Source organism: Procambarus clarkii, chromosome 37, assembly GCF_040958095.1.
Source record: "Procambarus clarkii isolate CNS0578487 chromosome 37, FALCON_Pclarkii_2.0, whole genome shotgun sequence".
Classification (NCBI taxonomy): Eukaryota; Metazoa; Arthropoda; class Malacostraca; order Decapoda; family Cambaridae; genus Procambarus; species Procambarus clarkii.
In genome coordinates this window covers 40,306,976-40,313,930 of record NC_091186.1, presented here as the reverse complement: position 1 = coordinate 40,313,930, position 6,955 = coordinate 40,306,976, and the positions used below count along the sequence as shown (strand labels likewise).

Genomic DNA, 6,955 nt, shown 5'->3' with positions numbered 1-6,955 from the left:
TAGTCAAGCACTCGTTGATGAAGATTCCCTTTCGTTGGGATGCAGCTGTCCGGACAAGATGCGATTTTATGGACTGGGAAGCTAGCTTGAGGCGAATTTTTTGCTGGTTTAGACCTGATGGATTCTTTTTGCTTACTCTGTAGGCAGCAATAATATTATTGCGTGTCACTCTAAATAAAACCGACATATGTCGGTTTTATTTAGAGTGACACGCAATTCGTCTTTTATGAGAGTGCTGGTTTAGACCTGATGGATTCTTTTTGCTTACTCTGTAGGCAGCAATAATATTATTGCGTGTCACTCTAAATAAAACCGACATATGTCGGTTTTATTTAGAGTGACACGCAATTCGTCTTTTATGAGAGCATGAACTATTTCAATACACTTTTCACCTTCACATTCCACAGGAATATTTTGGGACGACACAATAACATAGTCAAGCAGCTGTTGCTGGTCCTGTTCATCCTGGGAGATGGAATGTTGGGCAGATGACACATTTGCAGATGACACTAAGATCTATGATAAAGAAGGAAGTGAAAGTGATATTGAGACCTTACAAAGAGATCTACATGAACTCCACCAATGGTCAGATGACTGGCAAATGCTCTTTAATGTCGATAAATGCAAGACCTTGCCTGTAGGGCATAACATTTCACGTCACAACTACCAAATTGCCAGCTTTACCTTACAACAGATTGATGAAGAATGCGACATTGGAATCAGAATCCATCATTCACTAAAAGTTGCACAACAAGTGGGAGCGGCAGTAAAAAAAAGCGAACCAAACCTTAGGAATAATCAAGCGTGCCTTTACTTTCAAGTAAACTAAAGTAGTCCTTCAATTGTATAAGTCTCTGGTGCGCCCCCACCTGGATTATTGCATACAGGCATTGAGACCTTATCTTCAGAAAGACATAGCTGCTCTGGAGAAGATGCAACACCGGGCAACAAAAATCATACCAGAGATTAGTCATCTCTCGTATCAGGAAGGGTTGTGGGCCACTGGCCAAACAGCACAGCAAACCAGGCATGACAGGGCGGAGCTCATCGAAACACTTAAAATACTCAACAATTTGGACGATGTTGATCCGGACACTTTCTTCAAAAGGTCAGATGTAACACGAACGAGGAGGAACGGGTTCAAGCTCAACAAGCCACAATGTAGGATAGAAAACAGGAGATGCTTTTTCACCCGTATGGTTGTAAACCCGTGGAACAGCCTACCCGCCAAAAAGTAGGTAAGGTAAACGCCAAAACTCTACTGGGTTTTAAAATACAGATAGAAAAGATCGTCCAGGCAAATGGGTAGGACCTTTGAGAAGCCGCCAACTTCCTGTCCTCGTTGAGGCCACCAATATTAGTGTCTCAAGTAAATTAACGTCGGCAAAGATCAGTAACCAAAGAAAATGAGAAGAGCGACGTGGCGAGTAAGCGAGCGAGCGAGTGACGTCATCACAACAAAGGTTGCTATAGACGTCTCCACGACTCGTGAAGTTCGCCTGTCTTAAAGACCTGTGTCCACAATACCCGCCAAATTGTCCCTCCCACAGTACTCTCAGGACACTTATGGCAGTGTAAGTGTGTGGTGAGGCCACACCACTGAAGACATTGAGGATATACCACGAGGGAGAGACAAAACTGTTGAAGGAAGGAGTCACTGGCGCCACCTGACCACCTTGTTCCTCGCACTCTCATCATCCTCTGTAAGTACTTGAGTGCATTACCTGGTTGATGGGGTTCTGGGAGTTCTTCTACCTCCCAAGCCCGGCCAAAGGAAAGGCTCGACTTGTGAGAGTTTGGTCCACCAGGCTGTTGCTTGGAGCGGCCCGCAGGGCCACATACCCACCACAGCCTGGCTGATCCGGAACTTCTCTTAGAAAACAGTCCAGTTTTCTCTTGAAGATGTCCACGGTTGTTCCGGCAATATTTCTTATAGTCACTGGGAGAACGTTGAACAACCGTGGGCCTCTGATGTTTATACAGCGAAGAGTTAGGGGTGACATGATAGAGGTTTACAAGTGGATGAATGGACACAACAAAGGGGATATTAATAGGGTATGAAAAGTATCAGCACAAGACAGAACACGAAACAATGGGTATAAATTGGATAAATTTAGATTTAGGAAAGACTTGGGTAAATACTGGTTCGGTAACAGGGTTGTTGATTGTTGATTTGTGGAACCAATTACCACGTAACGTGGTGGAGGTGGGGTCCCATGATTGTTTCAAGCGCGGGTTGGACATGTAAATGAGTGGGATTGGGTGGTTATAGATAGGAGCTGCCTCGTATGGGCCAATAGGCCGTCTGCAGTTGCCTTTGCTCTTATGTTCTTATGTTCTCTGATTGTGCCTATGGCACCTCTGCTCTTCACTGGTTCAATCCTGCATTTTCTTCCATATCATTCACTCCAGTACGTTGTTATTTTACTGTGTAGATTTGGGACCTGGCTCTCCAGTATTTTCCAGGTGTATATTATTTGGTATCTCTCGTCTCCTTTCTAGAGAGTACATTCGGAGAGCTTTGAGACGATCCCAATAATTTAGGTGTTTTATCTCAACGATGCGTGCCGTATATGTTCTCTGTATTCCCTCTATTTCAGCAATCTCTCCTGCTCTGAAGGGGGGAAGTGAGTACTGAGCTTTCTGCTCCACCATTGTCTTACACCCCCAACATACAATTGTTAATAATAAAAATAATAAAAATTTATTTAGGCAAAGTACATACATAGTTGCAGAGTTACAGTACAAACATTCTGTTTGATTTAAAGATAGAGCTAGTACATACAATACCTAAAGCCACTAGTACGCATAGCGTTTTGGGCAAGGTGAGGTGGGGAAAAAACACTTAGACTAAAACTTAATAGTAATTAAGCTTAAAGTATAATTGCATTGAAAGAAAAAAATAAAAATAATAAAAGATGAAAAAAGGGGGGGAACATGGTAGAAAATAGCCAATATACAAGTTGGTCAACAAACAGCATTTTTTTTTTCTTCAACAATAATGTTGGGGTATGGAAATAGGACTATGGAATTGTTGGAGGTGTAGATGTAGGCCAGTAGAATTGTTGGGGTAAATTATATGCCAATGGCATTGTTGGGGTGTGGACATTGGCTTATTGAATAATGATAACTTTTATAATAATAATAATAATGAGAAATACCACTGGGACTGTGTAATGTTGCAAACCCATGACCAAGGCATTGCCAGCTGCATACTCTACTACTGTACCACCACTGACTTTCTTACAATCGGATTTCTACTGATATCACAGGAAGTCTGTGATATCCTGATATCACAGTCCTGAAGCCAGTCCAAGTTTTATGTAAGACCCCCAAGCACTCAGGTGAAGGATAAAGTACTGTAGTTCAACATTGTATGCACAACTTCAGATACACAGAAAATCACACTAAGGTGATATACATCAATGAACAATCCACTGAGGCTGTGAGGTAATGCAAACATTGCAGGTTTGCATCATCTCACAGCCCGAGGGAATTTTCTCATTGATGTATTTCACTTTAGTGTGATTTTCTGTGTAAATAATAATAATAATATTATTATTTATTCAAAAGATTGTGTGTACAAAGAACATAAGAATATTGTTCAATTGAAGGGACAGAAGTTACACATACTAATGAAGCCACTATTACGCAAAGCGTTTCAGGCAAAATTAATAATAATATAGACATTTTTAAATTAAAGTTGTGACGGGATAAAACACTTAATACTATTAGAGACGTAAGCTAACAAAATGAGAATGTTCAAGGAAAATAAAAAATTAGTACAAAGAAGGTGATACTTAAGGATGACAAGCATAGACTACTGTATTACATTATGGAGTCAGTAGTTCTAGCAACAGTACAGTAGTTTATTTACATTAATTACAGGATGGAAATACAAGGTCTAATTTAGAAAAGCAAGTGAGCTATTCCTCATAACATTTTCTTTGAACATATCAGAACATACCTTGAGGTTACCTTGAGGTGCTTCCGGGGCTTAGCGTCCCCGCGGCCCGGTCGTCGACCAGGCCTCCTGGTTGCCGGACTGATCAACCAGGCTGTTGGACGCGGCTGCTCGCAGCCTGACGTACGAGTCACAGCCTGGTTGATCAGGTATCCTTTGGAGGTGCTTATCCAGTTCTCTCTTGAACACTGTGAGGGGTCGGCCAGTTATGCCCCTTATGTGTAGTGGAAGCGTGTTGAACAGTCTCGGACCTCTGATGTTGATAGAGTTCTCTCTCAGAGTACCAGTTGCACCTCTGTTTTTCAACGGGGGTATTCTGCACATCCTGCCATGTCTTCTGGTCTCATGTGATGTTATTTCTGTGTGCAGGTTTGGGACCAGCCCCTCTAATATTTTCCACATGTAAATTATTATGTACCTCTCCCGCCTGCGCTCAAGGGAGTACAGTTTTAGCCTCTTTAGTCGGTCCCAATAGTTTAGATGTTTTACTGAGTGGATTCTAGCAGTAAAGGATCTCTGCACGCTCTCCAGGTCAGTAATTTCTCCAGCTTTGAAAGGTGCTGTCATTGTGCAGCAGTACTCCACTCTAGAGAGCACAAGCGTTTTGAAAAGTATCATCATCGGTATAGCATCTCTAGTGTGAAAAGTTCTTGTTATCCAACCTGTCATTTTTCTTGCAGTTGTGACGGCTACTTTATTGTGTTCTTTAAAGGTAAGGTCTTCCGACATGAGTACACCCAGATCCTTTACATTGCCTTTTCGTTCTATGTTATGATGTGCCTGAGTTTTGTACGTGGTTTCCGTTTTTATATTTTCATTTTTTCCATAGCGCATGAGCTGGAACTTATCTTCGTTAAACACCATATTATTTTCTGTAGCCCATAGAAAGACCTGATCTACATCTGACTGGAGGTTCGCCGTGTCCTCTATGTTGCCTACCCTCATGAAGATCCTAGTGTCATCTGCAAAGGATGATACAGTGCTATAGGTTGTGTTCTTGACTATGTCCGAAATGAGGATGAGAAAAAGTACTGGAGCAAGCACAGTACCCTGTTGGACTGAGCTCTTCACGGTTGATGGGCTGGATTTTATTTTGTTGACTATTACACATTGGGTTCTGTTGGTCAGGAAATTGTAGATCCATCTGCCTATTTTTCCGGTAATTCCTTTTGAACGCATTTTATGTGCAATAACACCATGGTCACATTTATCAAAAGCTTTTGCGAAATCTGTGTATATTACATCCGCGTTATGTTTGTCTTCCATAGCACCTAATGCCATATCATAGTGGTCCAGCAACTGCGACAGGCAAGAGCGCCCTGTTCTGAAACCATGTTGTCTGGGGTTATGGAGTTGCTGTGATTCCATGTATTTTGTGATTTTACTTCTTAGCACTCTCTCAAAAATTTTTATGATGTGCGATGTTAGCGCTATTGGTCTGTAATTTTTTGCCTCTGCCTTATTTCCTCCTTTATGAAGTGGTGCTATCTCTGCTGTTTTTAGTATATCAGGAATAACACCAGTATCTAGGCTTTGTCTCCACAGAATGTGGAGGGCCTGCGATAGTGGTTTTTTACAGTTCTTTATGAATATGGAGTTCCAAGAATCCGGGCCTGGTGCAGAGTGCATAGGCATACTGTTTATGGTTTCTTCAAAATCCAGTGGGGATAGGGTGACGTCTGATATATGATTTGATGTTGGTATCGTATCCATGAAAAATTCATTTGGGTTATCAATCTTTAGTGTGTTTAATGGCTCGCTGAAAACAGAGTCGTACTGCGTCCTCAGTAGCTCGCTCATTTCTTTGTTGTCATCGGTGAAAGTTCCATCTCCCTTTCGCAGGGGCCCGATACTAGATGTGGTTTTTGATCTTGATTTTGCATAGGAGAAAAAATATTTCGGATTTCTTTCTATTTCACTGATGGCCTTTTGCTCTCTTTGCCTCTCCTGGGTTCTGTATGATTCTTGTAGCTTCCGTTCAATTGTTTCTATTTCTCTACCTAACCTTCTTCGCCGTTCTTGAGATAGGGTGCGACTCTCAAGTTGTTCCGCGATTCGTTTTCTTCGCCTATACAGTATAGGGAACGACGTTCCCGTTCCAATCTGCATCTCTTCCTCTTTTTTCTTAGAGGTATGCGGTTTGAACATATTTCTAGTGCTACTGAGCTTATTTTTTCCAGGCACTGGTTCAGGTTTGCATTTCCTAGCTGTTCTTCCCAGTTTATTTCTGTGAAGTCCTGGTTTATTCGCTCCCAGTTTATCTGTTTATTATTGAAGTTGAATTTGCTGAAATCTCCTCCACCGGGAATCTGGACTGGTTTTGAAGGTCTACTCCCCATGATTGTCATAACTTCAATTAAGTTGTGATCTGAGTAACAGTATTTGTAATCATTATGTACCTGATCAATTCATCATTATTAGTGAAAATGAGGTCCAGCGTGTTCTCCTTCCTAGTTGGTTCTACTATTTGCTGGTTTAAGGCAAACCTGTCGCACATCCGTAGCAGGTCATTTGCATGTGCCTGTTCATTTAGGCTACTTCCTGGTATTCTTTCTGATATTACTGTATTAGCCAGGTGCTTCCATTTCAGGTGCCGTAGGTTGAAGTCCCCAAGCAGGATGATGTTCGGAGCTATAATTTAAGGTTAATTTGGCCAACAGTTTCAAATAACCAAGACCATAAAGGACACGAGTAAACACTTTATCAAAGAAATGCATGAAATTAGATGACATTAAATGTAGACAGTAAATGTAGAATTAAATGTGTGTCCTCGCTTGAATGAACTATATGGGGCATAGCCGATTCATTACAGTGTGGAATTCATTCCATCCGTTCGGCCCCAGCAACCCCCTTCCCCCCCCCCAAAAAAAAAATACAATCACATTAATGCATATGCCAGTCCACATTTGCCTTATGAAAAATTTAAATAATAAAGAATTTGTATTGCAATGAAATAAAATGATATTGCACGTTGCAGTACTGTACTGACCC

At 41.5% G+C, this 6,955-nt stretch overlaps 1 protein-coding gene across 1 annotated transcript in view; it reads left to right on the top strand.

Annotated features, from left to right (window-relative positions):
* The first annotated feature begins 1,470 nt into the window (after positions 1-1,470).
* The window catches only part of LOC138371915 (tripartite motif-containing protein 59-like), a 78,491-nt gene continuing 73,006 nt past the window's right edge, over positions 1,471-6,955 (top strand). Inside the window, exon 1 of the mRNA XM_069336966.1 lies at positions 1,471-1,703. The gene's annotated coding sequence lies outside the window, so the exon portion shown is untranslated. The remainder of the gene's footprint in view (positions 1,704-6,955) is intronic.